The 18,770-nt window shown below is 43.4% G+C and overlaps 1 protein-coding gene across 1 annotated transcript in view; it reads left to right on the plus strand.

Annotated features, from left to right (window-relative positions):
- Positions 1-18,770, plus strand: part of ZFHX3 (zinc finger homeobox 3) — a 1,297,849-nt gene that overhangs the window by 976,314 nt on the left and 302,765 nt on the right. Inside the window, exon 14 of the mRNA XM_057314209.1 lies at positions 12,632-12,711. The gene's annotated coding sequence lies outside the window, so the exon portion shown is untranslated. The remainder of the gene's footprint in view (positions 1-12,631; positions 12,712-18,770) is intronic.

Raw genomic sequence — 18,770 nt, forward strand, 5'->3', positions numbered from 1 at the left:
CTTCCCCCAAAACAGCCAGAATTCCTATTATACTTAAAAGGGAAAAGCAGTACTAATATTGTTTCTTTCTTACCCTCACAATGAGAGAGATGCTAACGAAGAGGCAATTAGGGAGTGAGGTGAGAATAGCAGGAAGAAGGGACGCGAAGATAGGAGAAGGGGTGTAACCAGCCTCAGAGATAGAAAACAATGCCTGGGAGGTGAGGGAGAGAAGGGCACGCAAAGCCACGTCTGCCGAGCGTTGCTTGGAGTTCTCATCCTCAGGACCCTGCTCCTGAGAGCTGGGGGGGGGGGCGCAGCGTTGCTTCCCACAACACATGGGAAGCAGCCTTGGCAAATGACCACAATGACTCCTCAGGAAAACTTGGTAAGACTCTTAATCAGAAAGGGAGTGCTGTCATTGTGTAATAGTTAATAATCATAAGTGCAAACAGTGCCTTATGTTTAAGGAACTATGTCCCTCATAACAAAGCTTAAAGGAGAAAAATAACAAGGCACTTGGTTATGGTCTGTTACACAGCTTTCGCCAGGTAACAAATGACCCCAAAACTTATAGCTTCACAACAGGAAATCATTTCTCACAGTTCTGTGGGTAGGCAGGACAGTGCACCTGGTCTGACTTGGTTTGACCACAAGGGAGAAACAAGAAAGGCCTCGGACTCCTGGTGCTAGGCTCAGAGTCAGCTGAAGTGACTCTCTCACCCCACAACAGACTAACCCGGGCTTCTTCACGTGGTGGCCTCGGGGTTTCCAAGGGCAGCAAGAGAACCAGCCTCAGTGCTCAGGCATTTCTGAAGCCTCATTTGCTGTTGCCCCATTGGCCAAAGAAAGTCACACAGCTAGACCACAGTCTGGGAAGGCACTGCCCAAGAGCACAGAGAAAAGGAAGGGGGAATGGCTGGCCATTTTTACTACCATAGCAATGTATGTCTAACATATCATGCTCCTCTAAAGGAAGTGGCAACTGTCTACTTAATCTTGCTTGAAGGATCTGGAAGGATAAGGGTCAATGTGGGCTTATGCTGTCCTTGTCTGAATGTACATATTTGAACTATTGTGAAAGAAATTCATGAACATATATTACTGATTTTTACAAAGTTTTAAAGAGGAGGAGAGAGAGAGGAAGGGAAGGGTAGAGAAGGAAGGAGGGAAGGAAAGAGGGGAGGAAGGAAGAAAGGAGGGAGGGAAGGAGGGAATGCAGAAAAGGGGGAGGGGAGGGAGGCAGGGAGGAAGGAAGGCAGGGAGGAAGGAAGGGAGGGAGGAAAGGGGAAGATATCCTTCTTGGCCTATCCAGTTGCATTACTCTGCATTGGCAGAACACTAGCAATCCTATAAAGATCCTAAACTCTCCAGTTGTCATTACTTGTCTCGTAAAATAGCCTCCTAACTCCTGTACTTCTGCCTGGGTCAGGTTTCGGCTGCTGCAGAGGCGCTGGGCCGCGTGTGTCTGGGACCCTCTCAGGGAACAGAAGCCCTCGTCTCCATGCCGCAGAGCAGTAGGGCTTCAGCTGCTGGCTCGGCCTCAGGAAGACCGAAGATGCAGACCAGCAACGCCCCATTCTTAGGACATAATTAATGCGCTGTTAATTTTTTTTTCATCAACAAAGGATTACCGAAATACCGCATGATTTCCTTCAAAAATGTGACCCTCCCTTTCCTGTCTCATTTTTCTTTTCCTGGATCTGAACGTGGTTTCCATTGGCCTCAGGAAAACAGTCGTTTCTGTTCATTTTCCTCAACTTGTCTCAGTTCCTTGATCTTCAGGAGTGCAGACATGCTAAAGCCAACTCTCAGTAGAAATTGTTCAAGAGCCGCTTCTCTCACTCAAAGCTCTTCTCCAAAGAGCTTCTCCCCCTTGTGAGGCCAGTGGCTTCCTCTCCGTCCCACAGCAAACCTCATGGTGTTATAAAAAGCCAACTCACTAAATAATGCCATAGGAATCTTAATGACTAGGGTTATTTGGCCAACAACATTACACAGTTTTTTCCTCTCAGAATTCAAGCATTTAAAATTACAAATATCCCATCCAATTCAATTTAATTACCAGTGTTCAAACTTTAAGAACTTTCTCGTTTTCAATTATGTATAATTGCAAATAATGAACTACCACTAAAACATAGTGATTCGACTCCTTTTTTTAAGGGGGAGCAGGAAAATGGCATAATGGTTATCTCTTCCTGATAAAATTTTTCTTGTTGACTGGCCATTTCTTTACCAAACTTCCCTAAATCCCCCAGGCCAATTTCTCCACATTTATCATCAACCACGAACGAAAACTGTGATGAGCCCTGATGTCTGAGTTGGCCTAAGAGACTGTAGTTTCCAGAACAAAAGCCCACGTCTGAGAGCTGAGCCAATGCAAGCTTTGACAATGGCAGAGGGCATTTTAAGTAAGAACTGTCATGGAAAACCCAGGATAGAATAGTCACCATGAGCCTAAACAAGCTTGAAACTACTCTGCACCATCTGTTGGGTGAGGCAAGGAAATTGAACGGGTAGCAAGGGGGGCCGCATAGTACTTTTGGGGCTTCTGAATGATCCCTCTCGTGACTTGTCCTCCTTCCTATCAAAGGCTAGAGGTTAGAGTCAGACCCTTCTGGCCGTGCTTCAGAAACGTGGCCTCTGAGAAGGCAGGACTAAGAAGCAAAAGCTTTCCTTGAGACAGCCCTACCTATCTGGGGACTGTCTCTTAGAGTAATGATGGGTTCACGGTAGCAGTTCTCTATAAACCCATTTCTGTTGCTTTGCAATCTAGTCCATTGTCTCTAATGATCATCTTTTAAAACCCCCCCAGTTTTCTTTTAGTCCCCAAAAATCACTTATTTAAATTGGAACTACCCACCTATCAAATAGTTCTTATCATGAGCCTGACTTTCGTATAACCAGAAAAGGAAGTTTCATATACGTGTTTGTACATGTGTATACACATGTCTGTAAATGTGTGTGTGTGTGTGGTTATATCATGAGAATCCCTTTGAAGTGGGCTGCATCTTGTCACCATGGGCAGTTCTCTTTACGTGGAAGGTTGAGGGGTAGGGGGAAGGCTTTCTTTCCACTCAGCTTTCTCTTCGGAAACAAGAGTCCTCGTGTCTGGGAGATGCTCCCAGTTTCATGCAGGAACAACATCCTTTCTATTAACCACTAAAACCTAAAGATCTAAGGATTTTTTATCCTTCAACCTGTGCTATTTCGGCTCTGGAGCAACCTGAACTTTTTCTAAGGGGGGATACACACCAACTGAACAAAATCCTACTTTATGCTGGAATTGTATTCATGCTTCTTTATTTCCATAATCTTACTTTTCAGTTTCTCTCTCTCTCTTTTTAATGGACTTCACTACATACATCTCCCCCATTCTTCACCCACCTTTAGTATTACGAGGTTTTCTGAAGGTTAAGCATTTCACATCTGACTCACACTTTTTCCCCAGAATGTATTTCTGTTTACCAAAATCTCATATTACCACGGTAACTATCAGGAGTCCCTAAAATGTATGTTGCCTTTTCTGTACTCAACCTAGGGCAGAGTCACCGCAAATGGCCACAGAGATGACATAAGAATGCCATCCATGGCTGAGAAAAGAGCCGCCCACTCTCACATCACTCATTTCTTTCCATTTTAGTGTGTCTTGGGGGAGATCAAATGGCAGACCTAGGAGACAGGGGGCCATGGACTGTCCAGTGGCTGTGTGTGCCCAGTCAGTGGTGCGGGACAGAGAAGAGGAAACGCTGAAAAACGGAACAGGAAACAGATGGGAGATGTGATCTCTTCAAGCTCCCCAAATTCTGAAAAACCTCAGACCAGCCTGGTTGCCTGAAGATTAGGACAAAAGTGGGATCTGTGCATTTACCAAAGAGAGGCCAGCAGAAGCGGGCACAGCAGAGTCCGGTCACATGGACCCCAAATCCAACTGGCTGCAGCTCAGCGAGCCAGGCGGAAGTGAGAGAGCTCTGCCACCATTACTGAGTTAATTTGGGCCAAGAGGTAGGGAGGAGCCTTACGTTCTCGAAAGGATAGCCTCACCTCTAGCTTCATGTTGACAGCTGAAATCTCTGTAATCATGTGCTTTGGGGTTAAGAACACTTCTTTCTTTACCAAGAATTAAAAAGCATTTACTAAAAAATAAGCCTGTGGGGGCCCCTGGCTGACTCAGTCAGAAGAGCGGGCGACTCTTGATCTCGGGGCCATGGGTTCAAAACCCACACTGGGTATAGAGGTTACTAAAATAAATAAATAAACTTAAAAAAATAAAAAATTAAATTAAAAATTAAGCCTGTAATGGTGGCCAGAGGAAGGGGACTCAGTCTTCCACATCTGCAGGCTCTAGGGCTCATACCAAGAAAAGGAGGGAGTAGAGTCTGGAATAAATGGGTTGGAATCACTTTCAGGGACCCCCGCCCCAACACAGAGACATCAAAGAATCTAAATGGAGTCATAAAAATTCGTCTGAAGGTGCAATTATTTGTCCAAAAATGATTCCTATGCCTGAGTTCAAAGCTCTGGGAGAAACTGTTGTGGTGATTGTTTCCCCAGGTTGGAACGCACATCCAGGCTGGAAGTTTCCTTTGCCTCACTGGTTTGGCAGGAGGGGAGTTGGGGGAAGGGGAAGCGGTCACTCCTGAACAACCAGCAAGTTGAACGTGCTTCCTGAGGAGATGCTCAAATCCGGCAATGTAGTTGACCCCCCCCAACACAGCTTGATAGCAACGCCATCCCCAAATCCCAGACACCCCTCCCCCTTCCAGAACGCCACATTTCACTTGTGACCTTGTACAGCCTGTGGTCGGGAAAGAGCCTTTGACCACATCTCCAGAGCTGCCACGATTAGAAGGTCTTTGATTACTCAGCGCGGCCGGTCCACCCTTCTCTGTAATTCCCTTCTCCCCTCCCTCAGCCCCCTTCACCTTGTCTGGTAGCGCAGGCAGTTGGGTTTTTTATTTTTTTAAAGCAACCCATTTTTTTTTTTCCTCTTTTCATTTTCCTATAGCCTCCTAAACCTCAAGAAGTGGTTAACACTAATCCTGACTTATTTAGGGTTTATCTGCATTATTAATTCCAATCATGAAAAAAAAAAAAAAAAAGGAAAAGTGCTCCCAGCCCTGGTTTGTATACAAAGTTTGGGTGTTTGTGAAAGGGGCCAGCAATCCCTGGGAAACACATTTCCTTTAGCTATCTTTTAAATCCAAACAACTTTCTTTTCTAGTTTGAAAATATTTCTTGAGATGGGTCCCATCCTTAACAATTTCATTTATTATTCCCCCCCCCCCCCAGTCGATATCCTTTGAAGCTGCTTCCTGCGTTAATCTGGACTTAATATGATTTAAACATTTACAATGGAAAATAATTTGGGTTAAAAAAATAATCTCTCTTGATAAAGCTAGAAAACCCCACAACTGTCAGAATTTCTGACAGCCAGGAATAGAATGAGATTCTTGAATATGCATATTGAAGAAAAGGAAAAGCAAGTCTAACAGGGTGTATGTTATATTTTATATTTGTCAGCTGTTATGACTGGACTGGAGTTGAGTGATATCCAGGGTCTTGACTTGTTGTTTGAATGAATTCATCATCACCCGGAACATAGAACAGTCACTTGGTGCCCAGGATATACTACAAATACCTTCCGTTCGCATGAAAGAAAGCTGTCCCTCAGGGGCAGCAGCTTGCATCCATCACTCACAGAAGGGCTGCTCAGGAGTGAACAGGTTCCAATGCCCCATCCACCATCCTTTCCAGTCTTGCATTTTTCAGTGTATTGACCGGCCCAACACTGGAAATAGAAACTTCCTATTTCTTTGGGTAGGCCTCTAGCGTGGCCACTGTTATCAAGGGAATTCATCCTGGATTTGACTCAAGGAACACACGGGGATTGGAATATTTTCATAGGAATTTAAAGGAATTCAGATCAGACCTCCAGGTCTGCTTTGTCAGATCTCAGCACTTAAGGCAGCCCTAAAAGTGCTTTGATTTCTTGGGGACTTGCAGAAGGAGGCTAGGCTAACTCCAAGAAGCGCCCCTTTTCAGGGGATGGAACATATTGTGGCTTGGGCGCCATTACTCCTCGTCCCTAAGCCCATGGCGGGTCTCACTAATCAATCCCAATGTTCTTTTCCACTGAGCTGGGAGGCAGCCCCTGCACCCTTCTCACCACAATGCCTCGGGAGCCACCTGCACTGGTTCTGCTTTGGGACACGTGTTGAAAGCTCTTTGCCATTCCTGCTGGGCCCTGTACTATTTCAGCAGACTCTGAGCTGATCTCCAGGCTTTTAGCATTCCCCTTCAGTCTGTCTTGTGCACCGATGCTGGTTCTCTTCCTGTTCTAGAGAATATGGGCCCGTGGTACGAGGAGCAATTCCAGAAAGACTGTGAAGTCCAATAAGAGGGCATATAAAGTCATTGTACAAATTTTAGAAAATGCAGAACTACAAAAAAGTGGGAAATGGAAATGACTTATAATTCCATTAGCATATACATATTAATGTATATGCTTATCTTTTTATAAAATATTTATTTTTTATTGTAAAAAATATGCATATACTGAAAAAATGGGCTAATTTTATCATTTCTTATATATAAATTATACCTTAATAAGCTGATCTATATCTTATACAGAAAAGATTATATATAGTGCCTCCGAACTTTGCATGCATTTTAAATAAAAATATGGGTTTCATATTTTACACATTTATTGAAAAATCTGTAAACTTTATTAACCGTAAGCTTTTAGATCCTAAAACACATAGTTGAACAATCTTAGGGCATATAGCTACATTTCCAGTATTCTAAGGATATCTCAAGATGTCTGCCCATTCTTTTTTAAATTTCTAAACAGCTTTATTGAGATATAAGTTACATACCAAGCAATTTACCCAAAGTGTACGATTTCATGGCTAGGGGTATATTCATGAGGTTCTGCAACCATCATCACATTCCATTTTAAGACATTTTCATCACCCCAAGAAGAAACCCCACGTCTTCTGGCAGTTACTCTGACTCTCCTTTCCCTCCAAACCCCCTCAGCCCTAGTTACCTGCTAATCTACTTCCTGTCTCTGAATTGCCTTGTTGTGGACATTTCATATAAATGGAATCATTCCATATCTCGGTGTTTGTGACTAACTTCTTTCACTTAGCATGTTTTCAAGATCAATCCATCTGTTACAGCATTCCTTTGTTCCTTTTTATTGCCAAATAATATTCCATCCTCTTTGCCTATTCTTTATAAGAGCTTCTATTTTTTTTTTTTTGTTTTGGTTTTCATAATGTTGCTTTAGCACTTGACTGAATCGAGTGGCCCTCACATCCCCCATCTGCGTGCTCTTTAATTGTTCCATTGATTCTTTTTGTAGGAGTCTGCTGAATTTACAAAGAAATCCAGTTCAATTCAGTTCAACAGATACATTTTGAGTGTTGAAATATGTAAGGTTCTTTGCTAGAAAATCCTGGGGATACAAAGATGAGTGGACACTGTTTCTGTCATTCAGGGGTTTACAAATCTATTTACATCACATCATGAGAGCAAATCGTGTCCATGAGTCACTCTGAGACCAAAGCTTTTTTTTTTTTAATTTTTTTTTATTATGTTATGGATAAGCTTTTAACTAATACTTTTTTTAAGAGGGCTCCACACCCCACATGGGGCTCGAACTCACCACCCTGAGATCAAGAGTCGTATGCTCTACTGACCAAGCCAGCCAGGAGCCCCTAATTAATATTTGAATTTGCATTGTTTTGATATAGATGTGTAAATGTTTTTCTAGTTTATTTTGTGTGTTTTTATGTTTGTGCCATGCTTATTATGTAAGCCACCCCAAGACAGGAACTATGCACTCTATTTCTTTTCTATTATAATAGTATTAATTGTAACTACATCAGCTGTTATTTACTATGTATTTCTTTTATTTGATCTGCAAAACAATCCTGTGAGATAGCTGTTGTTATTTTCATTTGCTGATGGGGAAACTGAGGCTCGGGATGATAAAGGAACTTGCTGAAGGTCACTCACCTGGTAAGGGTGGTCACTGGACCACATTAGCTCACAGCTGCATGACAGGCATTCTCAGCAGCCAGTAGATGATACCGTCTACCCGCCACTCTGGCAGGCAGCTCTGCACCTTGGTCTTGGCAACTGAACGAGTCTCCAGGGATAAGGGATAAAGTCAAAGTGCCTGAAGTCTTCATCCTGTGCCATTGGCCATTGCATCTGTTCCATTGTTGTCTTGGCAATGACAGGGAACGTAGCTCCCCACAGAGCTCCCTTGGTGTGGTACAAGAAATCACTGGGTGTCATCTTTGGAATTTACCATTTTGGAATCAAACTTTCAAAGATGTGCTTAGGGACAACAAATTAGGATGTTCTCAACTCCCTACATGTACCACTTGGTAGAGCAGCGTGACAAATGGCAGGATTGCAGAACTCTGGCTTCCCGTTCGGGACCTCTAGACCTGTCCGACTACCTTCCTAAGACACACTTGACTGTACTGTGCTGTCATCTTCAACAATAAGGCAGGTTACACCCGCGAAGCTACATATCACAATGAAGAGAACTCAATAAATATTAAATAATAATTATTGTTTCTTTCACATTCGCTGACAGGATAAAATCCCAGTAAAGAACCTTAAAGGTCTAATTACTTCGTTGGCATTGAAACCAAACTGCTAGTTGAGAAATTAATTGTGGAGCCGTCGGAGATGGAGCAGTAGGAAGTTGTTTTGAACAGTGATGTCAGTCTGAAACTCCGCGTAAGATGTGGAGCGATAAACACCAACGCAAACTGCCGAAAGTGACTGAGCGGGAGGCTAGACGTGCAGCCGGCGCGGAGCCGACTTCTGTTCACTTACCGATTACTGCGGCACGCAAACCACGTGTTGAGTGAGTGACCGCCTGAGTTAATGAATGCGCAGGAAACGTCTCCGGAGATATTTGGAACAATGTGGAGACGATCTCCAGCACAAAGGAAGGCCCAGAATGTTAATAACCACGATTACGATCGGAATTAATTAACATTCGCTGAGCACCGGCTATGAGCCAGGTCCTATTTCAAGTGCTTTAAATATAGTATCTCATTTAGTCTGTGTAATAAGTTGTGTGGCGAATAGCATCCTCGTTTTTAAAATTAGGAAGTGGAGGCACAGAGAAGTTAAATGACCTTCCCAATGTCATGCAGCTAGTAGTAAAAAAAAAATAAATGAATGAAAAGTACCCAGGTTGGGCCAAGTGAAAGTCTATTCACTGTGCCACTTTCTAATCTCTTAGGAGATCACCAAGTTTCCAAGACCTTAAAGAAATCCCTGGAGATTATGCAGTCCATACTCTTCAAACCTCTCCCTGGAATCATGGGAGTTGCTTCAGAAATCAGTCCTACCAACAATAAAGTATTTGTGCCAAACAGGGATGAGTTCAGCGTTTGCTGCTTGAACCTGCTTTGGTTATTGGATTTCCACATAACATTTTGTTTTCAAACAAAAGAGAGGAAGAGGATTCCCCCAGTATAGGTCTCAGGCAGGCAAACATTTTCTGTAAAGGGCCAGATAGTAACTATTTCAGGCTTTGCGGGCCACAGTGTGTCATGGCAGCCCAACTCTGCTGTTGTGTTACAAAGCAGCCATGGGCAGTGTGTACATGAGAGAATGTGCCTGTGTCCCAACGACACCTCATTTATAAAAGTAGCCATAGTTTGCTAACCTCTGGTCTAGGCCATCCCCTGTGGTCCAGTGGAGTTCGCCCAAACTTTCTGAATAGGGGTCGTCTTGCTTACCCACAAAGAGAAGGTATACTGTCCAAGACCCCCATATTCATTAGCACCTGTCATCTGTCAGAAAGTCCTGTCACAGTTTAAGGGAAAGGAAACTAATGTGCATTGAATGTGGTCTTTGTGTCAGGTAATCTACTAATGGCTCTCCATCTGAATCGATCGTCATTGAAACTGTGTATGGTGAACGGCATGACTCCCTTTAACAAAGAAGGAAACTGAGGCTTAACAGAGGCGAAAAGAGTAACTAAACTAGAGTCAGGCCACAGTCTCCCTATTCACCATGACACCATATTGACACGGCTTAAAGCCACATTGCTTGTCCTGCCTTGTAACAATGACCTAGAAGGTCATTGGTAAGTCACCCACTGATGATTCTTCTCTAGGAAAAAGCAGTCAAGTTCATGTTATAACCTCACTTTGCCACCCCCCAGATGTTTCGCCATCTCTATTAAGTTAGGGATTTCTATATGAGTTTTCCCAACGCTTAACACGGGAAGAGGATAACCTTGCAATTTCAATAAGCTGTTCTCCCAATTATGCTTTTAGTCACGTATTGTGTATCTTACCAGGTTGCATTGTGGGTGTGTATTAAGTGGTGATCCTCCACGATCGATATGTCTTTCGTAAAGATCATTTTTCATCTCTATACTTTATTCTCTACCACTTGTACTTGTCTCTCTTAAATTCATACTGTGCTGAGAAATTTTAGAATTCTAAATCTTCAGTAAACTCCTTTTCTTCAAATATTTACCGGCACTACTAGCTTGGTTATATGCCACGAGTAGATAAAGAAATTTAGTTTCTTCCTCCTGCATGGGATAGGTTGAAATTTTGAGGCTGAGATATTGATGGTTGGAGTACTGAATCTCTTCCAGAACACACGTTCTTTGTCTTCTTTCATGTACACCAAAATGCCTTGGAATCGAAGGACCCTTTATGTCTATTTTCAATTCACTCTGGATCGGTTTCCTTTGAAGAACCATCAGCCCCATTCACCTGGTAATAGGAAGTTGATGCTGGAAGTCAATGACAGCATAGCCTCTAGTGGCTCTCGGATCCAGAAAAATCCAAGTCCATGAGCCACTGCAGCCCGCCTCCACAACTGAACTGTAACCCAGCTGCGCGTGAAGCAGAAGAGAAATCCATCACACGTGGAAAACTTAGGCATCAATAAGCAGCTGTGCAGGCCTTTCAGTTGGGGACCAACCACAGAACTGGCTCTCCATCAACAATCAAACAGTCTTTAGCTGTGATCAGCCACTTCCGTCACCTCTGAGACTGGCAGGTTTCCAATAAAGCCAATAGCCCCCTCCCCCAGGGTAAGGTCATCAGCAGGAGGCAGGCATTGTCGTTTAGCCAAGCAATTTGACAACAGTGTTAGCTTACACTCTATTAGCCAGCAGCTACACCCTGACCCCTGACCCTGACATTGACCTCAAACAGCCTTCTCCTGAGGTAGACTCTGATCATTTGAGGTGGCCCGCCCTGCTGGTTAGCATGAGAGAGGGCCCATCAGGACCAAGCAGGGCTCCCTGGTCACCCCTGCTCCCAACAGGAGGCTTAAGGCTTGAAGTACAGAAACAAGCCGGAGTTGAACCCAAGATGGCAAAGGTGAACATTCAGAAGCATATCCATCAGCAGCCTGTCACCAAAAGACGATGTAAGAACTATGGAAGCTTTCAGTGCAGGGGTAGCCATTGTCTCCAGACAGTTCTGCTCCTTAATGGAAAAGACATATCAAAATATGGCTTACAAAATACAAAATAATGGACCGAGATGTACATTATATGAGGGTGTTAGATTGCAATGTACTTTACAGTGGGGGAATTAGATTGAAGTGTTATGCCAGGGTAGTTAGGTTGAAATATGGATTATCCTAGGAATGTTAGCTTGAGATGTGCTTTATAACACAGTTGTTAAATTAAGATGTGCTCTTCAGTGCAGGCATTAGCCCGAGATGTGCATTATAGCAAAATTGTTAGGGGAAGATGTGGATTCCACTTTGGGAGGGGATAAGAGCGAGGAAAATACCTTGTGTTGAATATTATTCAAGGTTACAGAACGTCTTCTGCATTACGTGGATTTCAGGGGTTTGAATGCAGGGGAATGAGAGCACGAAATATATAATGTTCCTTCCCTTCTCCTTTCTTCCAGCCAAACAACCTGCCACTTTCCCCACTTTTCCTGTTAGGGACTTACAGGCCTCCCCCATCAATAAAAACATTAGCTCACTAAACAGCCTGATGGCTTTTCCTTCCTTGGCTTAACCCTTCGGGAGCTGGGGTTTCCTTTGGATTTGTAAAGATATTGATCCCGGATAATGTTTGCTTTTCTAACTCTCTCTTCCCTAGACTTGATGGATAGGTTCAGGGCTACATCTCGGCAGCCAATGCACCGCAGCTACCCAGGGAAAGGGGAATGGGAAGCAAGGCGAGCGTTCAGTAGTTAACACCATCGGAATGCTTTTTCTGGGATGGACAGGCCGGGGAGAAATGTGGGGACCACAGTCACTTTTAATCAGCACAGGATTTCACTTTCGATTTTCCTCATTCTTGTCCTGATCCCTCTACCAACATTTCTTTAGTTCGACTCAGAGCGTTGTGTAGTTTCTAATTAATATCAGATGCTATCTTGAGGTTGGCTGCCCCGAGTTCCATTTTCAAAGACTGCTTTTGCAGTTAAAGAATCTATAGCCTTATCAACATGGATGAATACTGGTAGCTATGTTGTTTGCTTGTGATGCTGGCCGAGGTGGGGACGACTTTAATAAACCCGAAGAGGAATGGGAGCATTATCTCGCTCATTAACCACTTGGCCTACAAAGGTTTGCTGACTGTCTTCCCAACAGTGTTTTTGTTCTTTCTTCTCTTCCTTAGCTCAGAAGATATAATTTACAGCCTCCAGAAGTCTAGCCGAGAGCAATTGGATGGTGTCCAGCTTCGCCGGAATCAGAGAGGTAAGTTCCAGCCTTCTTGTTTCTCAATGAAAGAAAATGTTATACCAGGTGAGTTAACTCAGTCAAAAAGACTAACCTGCCAGACAAGGGCACCAAACAAAACCAAACAGTTCAAAGGAAATTGCAGTGTTACTAGACACCTCTACATTGTGCCTTGCGGTTCCAGGAAAGAGGCAAGCGGGCATTTCTGTGTGCATTTTGTCGGGCTCTATTTCTCTAGAGAGAAAAGAGGGTTTGCTGCAGGACAACAGCACTTAGCTCCCCTGGCCGAACTTGCTGTGGGCAAAACACAAGGAATATGACAGAAATATGCTGGCAAGGTGAAAAGCTGTTCCACCCACCCTAGGATGTCTTTGCCAACTTTAGTCTGTCAGTATCCCCACTCCTTCTCTAAGCATTTTTTGGGTAAGCACTCTGGAAGTTTGGTGTGTTCTTTTCTCCTCTTGGTATCCATTCCTGCCTCATTTTCTAACATCATATTTTCCTTAAAAATAGGCTATGAGAGCTATTTCTGTCCACTGTCAAGGGATCTGTCCAGCCAGACTCCCACGGGATGTAGGAATGAGTTAAAACCAATCCTGAAGAAAAAAGAAAAGGAAGGGTTGGCTTAGTCCCAGGCTCTGTTTTTAAACAAATCTGTTGGGTCAAGTGATATATTTGTGGCCCCTCCCTAGGAGAGGAATTACGGTATGGTTCTCTTGCAAACCATCTAAAATCCTACCCCAAAGAAGAGACCAAATAGGATCACGGCAGAATCATGGTGGCTTGGTGGTTGGAAGCAGCTTTGGAATCAGTTCTATTCCATCGTTTGCTTGCATTGTGAATTTGGGCAAATCACTGGACTTTCCTGAGCCTCAATTTTTCCATCCATACAGCGGGTTTACTGGTAGTAGCAACCTCACAGGCATATGACGAGGAACAAATGGGCTAATGCGTACAAAATGTTTAGTCTTACACCTGCCACAGGGTCATCACTCAACAAACAGTGGCTGAGAACTTGATAATTTTATTACCACACCAAGGACTAGCAGGAGCAATGTGCCAATGTACCATGGGCTCCCACAGCACTGACTTAGCACGTGCCGCACCAACCCTCATGTGCTCATCAGCACATCCCGCTTTAGAAACATGCTGCATCCCCCAGCCTCACTCCTTTCTAAGGCTGGTGTTTCTGCGGATTTTTCTCTGTACAGGAGGAAGGGCAGCCCTGCCAGTGAGAGGATAGACAGATTAGAAGGGCCTCATTGATGGAATATAATCCCCCTCTGTACTCACTGGTAACTATCCATGATTGTATTTCAAAGGTAACAGTTCATCTCCACCATGGGGATTGGAGTGCACTCCACAAATAGGGCCTAATGCGATCCGACAGGCCTGATTTCTCCAGATATATATTAAAACAACATGCCCAGTGCTGATGGCTCCAAGGTCCTGACCTTTAACAAGAACTTATGACGTAAGGCAACCTGCCCAGGAGAGCAAGTGGGGCAGAAGGCCAGAGGGACAAGGTCATCAGCTAATGAAGTGGTCAGCATTGAGTTTCTGTCATTCAGCTGGTTATAAGAGGAAACTGAGAGGGAAGTAAAAGAAAATGGGGGCATTTAAGAAACAAAGAGCAGGACCACGTTTGAGCTGACGCTCCAAAAGTGAGCAGATGTTGTCAGAACGCAGGATGATGAAACGCAGCCCATCTGAGCCTTCATTACAGCCTTGTTCAGTTTTACCTGCTGAACACAGGCTAGTTGAAAGAACATTTGAAAGAAGCTAATTCTGTACAAAGCCCAAGTTAGAATGAAGATGAGCAAGTACTAAACCAATCTGCTCTTTGCTTCCTATTGGCCCCAGGTACAGAGTAAGGAAAGGTGGTCAAGAACATGGGCTTAGAGGTGCATTCCAGACCTATTCTCTCTGTGTTCTGGGCACACTACCCACCGAGCTTCAGCATCATTACCTGGAAAACTGAAAATGGTCCTTACCTCAAAGGGAGGTTCGTAGAATTACAGGAGAAAATTCATATCCAGGGCACAGCGTGCTGCTTGGCATAGAGTCATCACTCAAGTGTCAGCAGTGACAGTTGTTACCGCACAGAAACCAACAATCTTAGAAAGTGCTGGGTTCTAAAAAATGGCTAATAAGTTGTGTGTTACAGCCTACGAAGATGGCTCCACAAGTTTCACAGTGGGAATTCTAATGTTTCCCATTGGAAGAGCACTTCAAACTTTTTTTTTTTTAATTTTTTATTTATTTATTTGACAGAGACAGCTAACGAGAGAGGGAGCACAGCAGGGGGAATGGGAGAGGAAGAAGCAGGCTCCCAGCTGAGGAGCCCGATGTGGGACTCAATCCTGGAACGCCAGGATCACGCCCTGAGCCGAAGGCAGACGCTTAACGGCTGCGCTACCCAGGCGCCCAGCACTTCAAACTTTTGAACCACTCACTCGGTCGATGAACATTTATTGAAAACTCCCGAGTGCTGAGCACAGTGCTAGGTCCTGGGTGGTGCTGAATTGACTTTGTTCTTCACCACCTTGCTGGGGAGACAGGAACATCAAGTCTTAGAGCCTAAGTGGTAGTATATTTCAAGAATATAGCATGGGGTGGGGACAACCGACTCTTCTTGAGATCAGAGAAGTCAAAGAAACGAGGACTCTTCATTTCTTTTTTATCACTTGGTCTTTCAAATGATGCCTTGGGGCAAGTAAGGCTGGTATCACCCTCCCCATTCATTTTATGTATGAGAAAGTTAGCTCAGCCTCCAGGCTTCCAGAAGGGAGATTGCCCAGCAGCAAGGATGAATGATGCCCACTGAGGGCCATCTGAGATCCAGAAACTGGCACTGTCATAGTAGCCAGATTATAACCCAACTATTGAATCCCAATGCACACGGATGCAGAAGGCTTCGGTTCCATTCTGAGTTATTAAAAAGATTCTTTCAAAGCTTTACCCTCTTACTTCTAAAAGTGAAGTGCTCTCTAGATTAGGGGAAGAAGCACTGAATGGCTAGACTGAGGACCAGCATCTTGCTGGTCTCAGTAGTGCCCTGGTTGCCCTCACATCGCACAGCCACTGATGTCTCAGGTCCCCAGATTAGGACATTTATATTCCCTGCCCACCTCTACCTTGCAAAGATGGTAGGAGGATAAACTGAAAGCATCGATCTGAGGAAGCACTTTGAGTGTTTAGTGGGGAACACGAGGCTCCAGTGGAAATGATTATCAAATTAGGCTGTAGCAGCCTGGGGATAAAGACTTGGAGCCTCACCAGGGCCGCCAACTCCTATGCTGTCATGACCCAGGCAAAGGTCTTTCTTAGGATTCAGTTCCTTGGGACTTTTCTGGGTTTGGAGACTCTAGTAGGATAGCACAAATGCTCATATACCATTAACCAAGGCTACTCTCTTTTGTCTTTCAAATATGGACCTCGTTTGAAGTCTTTTTTCTGATTATGGTGATAATGTAAGCATTATCTCTTTAAAATGCAAGCAATTTATCAAAGCATAAAGAAAATTAAAACCCCCCAAAATTCCACTACCCAAAAGCAAACTGTTAACTTGACTACCTCCTTTCAGACATCTTTTCTGTACACATGTGCATATATGTATCTTGTTTTGTTACTGGCATCATATAATACATGCTATCCAAAACGATATACCATGTCATTGAATTACAGATTTGCATGTTCCTTTTCAATGACTCCATTGTATCCCACTGCCGGGTGTACGTCAGTTACTCAACTACTGCTCTATGGACGGGCAGTAATGTTACTATGAACGGTAATCTAATGAACATCCATATGCTTAGTGAATCTATCCAGTTGTCTCCTGAGGATAAATTCCCACAAGTTGGAATTGCTAGGGAAGCTGCCCCCTTCAACCACTGTTAAGAAGGACTCACGTGGAGCAATGAGGGAATAGAAGGGCAAAGGACCAGCCAAGCTCGGTAGTCCCATCTGTCCTAGTGATCCTTCTCCATTCATCCATGGGGAAATGAGCATGACAGAGGTGAATTTTCGTATCTCTGAGATTAAGTGTCATGCCATGAGGTTCTAGAAGCTCATATTATTTTGTGTTGAGTTTGCTTTTTTCAACTACTCTTCTTGCCCTGGCCTTTGGATCCATTGCACACCATACAACCCACTCTGCAGTACTCATCATCCCCAGACACTCTGACACAGTGGATTCCATTTTCTCTTTACTGGGTTTTCTCTCTGGTGGCTTTTCTCCATATGGGGCCCAACGGTTGATTAACTCCTTTGGGTTAGAGTCAGCACTGAGGCCAGCCAAGCAGTGAGTTGAGTTGCGTGATTACATTGCAATGTTTTAATTTGTCTTTGGACAAATTCTCATAAGCTTTCCTGAGAAAATCTCCCATTAGATGTAGTCATTTAATTTAAGAACGGTTGGGAGAAGATGAGCTAAGATGACAGATGGAGGAATGCAGATGTGTACGTCTTAGCAGGACTCAAAAGCACTCTGAGGATTTGGCATCCAGTGAAGTACAATGTCTGCTTTTACTGCTTGTGTCCATGGACTTGAGAAATTTTCAAGAAATCATTAAAATACAGGGATTTGCTCAGATGACAAGCAAGTTTTATTATTTTTTCTTGTCTATAAAATCATAACAAGTTCAACTAAGGAACGAGATACCCCCCACACACACACAGCCCAAGTCCAGAAAACATAAAAAATATAAATTTGAGTAGCCTCGTAGGAAGGCAAAACAAAGCAAGAAATAATAACAAGGCTGCTGTTGAAGAGAAGTTTCCTTTGGTCACATTACCACAAGGATAACTTTTTGAAATCCGTGCTTACTCTGGTTTCCTTCAAACAGATTTTTTGGACATCCTAATTTGGAGTTTGTATAATTCAACATCTATTATTGTTTTAGGACCACGGTTATTATTTTAATTATAATTTAAAGCTGCCTAATATACCCAGAGGTCACTGGGCACCTAAAAGAAATAAATAAAAACAACTTGCCATTTTTAAAAGCAGCATGTTTATTTGGAAATCTCACAAGCAACTCAACTAAGACATCATAAAACCTTCAAATAAACTAAAACGGAAACAAAATAAAATGCCTGGCCCTAATCTCCTTAGAAGGCAAGCAGGAGAAGGTTACAGCTAGCTGAACGCTGGCATGAGAACTCTCAGAATGATTTTATTACTGAGTTCGGGAACCCCAGTGTATGTCTTCACGCCCACACTCCATATTGCAATCTGTAGAGTCCCAGTCTGAGATTTATAATCCTCGAGCCTCAGTGTAAAGTTTTATCGATGAAAGGTCAGTCTAACAACACACTTGGTGCAGAAAAAGAAAAGGACATACTTGGAAATATCCACCCACTGACTACTTCATCCAGATGGCTTCGGATGGCCTTCTCCAGTGTAGGTGTCTGTAACGCAGATCTGGGTCTCATTAACTCTATTTTAAATGTAAAATTACGGAAATATCAAAGTCTAGTGATTTTACATTTGGAAGGCTAGAGAAATCTCAAAACAGTTCCGTAATGTTTTTACATATGAGTTTCCATAACAGAAAACAGTGAAATAATTTTCAAACCATTTACTGCTAGTATTCTCCATGTAATCAGAGCTGTTATGGTTTGTTAAGCAACAGAATTATCTAGTGGGAAGGAGGTTTATGCTGCTCCAAGACCTTCTAGCTATGTAAGTATGCAAATCAGTAAGTATTACGGAATCCATTGAGCAAGCAGAGTCAAGATTTCCAGAGGGAAGCATCTATTCCCCTCACTCCCAGAATGGTCTTAGATGGCTTAGAGAGACTCTCTTTAGGGCCCAGAGAGCTGCACTTTAAATTTAGGTCACTGAAAGTTCTGAGATTAAGGCAAAGAGTGGTGTTCTCAGAGTGGCACAGAACAGACTCCTGGAGATCTCCTCTCTTACTGTGAAAGAAATAAGAACAAAAAGAGAGAAGAGAACAGAAAAGAAGAGAAGGGGGGAGGAAAGAATATGATCCCCAGAGTGGCAAACTTGAATGGTTGCAATGCCTAAACAAAAAATATAAATAAATAAGTGTGCAATAGGGAGTGGTGGGGAC

The sequence above is a fragment of the Ursus arctos genome, unplaced genomic scaffold, assembly GCF_023065955.2.
Source record: "Ursus arctos isolate Adak ecotype North America unplaced genomic scaffold, UrsArc2.0 scaffold_19, whole genome shotgun sequence".
Taxonomy (NCBI): domain Eukaryota; kingdom Metazoa; phylum Chordata; class Mammalia; order Carnivora; family Ursidae; genus Ursus; species Ursus arctos.